Below are 1,225 nucleotides of genomic sequence, written 5' to 3' on the forward strand. Positions count from 1 at the left end.
ACCTGTCTCACCTGCAGTCACACCCTCCTGTCCCTGATCACAGACCAAAGTTGAATAACCTAATCTGAGGGGTGTGACCGCCTCCTGGAGCAAAGTGTTCGGGTAACTCTCCCCCACCCTGATGTGGCGCAATGTCTGCAGCTCGGATTCCAGCTCCTCAAATCGAATCCCAAGTGCCTTGAGCCGCAAACACTTGGTACAGATGTGTTTGCTCTGGGTCATCTTGGTGTCCAGCAGACCCCACATGCTGCAGCAGCAACACATCACCCATCCTACCATCACTATTGTATTTTAGTTAATTAATTACTCCTGTATCCCTGCTCTTTACATTTGAAGAATTCCCTGCTGTTCATTGTAGTTAATTTTTTTACACCAGTGCAAATCTTATACTTAACAAGCTATTTTTGAGAAAAATGACTAGACACCTAAACACAAACTAAGAACCTTACTTTTACTTTAAAGACTAGAAATGCTCACCAATCCAACTCATCAATCAGCTGCTTTCCCTGCACTCCTGTCATGTTGTGGTGCGTGAAGTCACTCCGCCATTGGTCTCACTGCAGGTAGGTCTCTCGATCCACACCTTTTATCCTCTCCTGCTCACCTCTCGTTCAGAATATATAGTTTGACCCTTAGGAATAGAATAAACCTTAATCACTTACCAGATACTCGCCAAGTTTTGTTTGTCAGCAAATTTGGAAATATTACATTTGGTTCCCACATCCAAATCATTGATATATATTATAAATAGCTGGGGCCCAAGGACTGGTCCCTGCAGTGCCCCAGTAGTCCTTGAGTGCCAGTACTGAGGGAGTGCTGCGCTGCTGGAGGTGCCGTCTTTCAGATGAGACATGAAATCGAGGCCCTGTCTACCCTCTCAGGTAGGTGTAAAAGATCTCCCGCTTTTATTTCAAAGAATGGAGAAGTTATTCCTGGTGCCCTGGGGATTATTAATCCCTCAACCAGCAACATCAGAAAAACAGATTACAATGATTTGCTCTCTGTGGGAGCTTGCTGTGTGCAAATTGGCTGCTGCATTTCCTACATTACCGCTTCAAAAGCACTTCATTCACAGTGGCTTTGCTTTGGGACCTCTGATGGATGTAAAAGGGATGATATTTCTCTTTTCAACCTGAATCTGGCTCCCACCCAGGCCTTTGATGATGCTGTTGTGAAAGGAGTCAAACTCCTGGGAGTGAGAGTGACTCTTGTCTGATGCTGCTTC

Source organism: Carcharodon carcharias, chromosome 17, assembly GCF_017639515.1.
Source record: "Carcharodon carcharias isolate sCarCar2 chromosome 17, sCarCar2.pri, whole genome shotgun sequence".
Lineage (NCBI taxonomy): Eukaryota > Metazoa > Chordata > Chondrichthyes > Lamniformes > Lamnidae > Carcharodon > Carcharodon carcharias.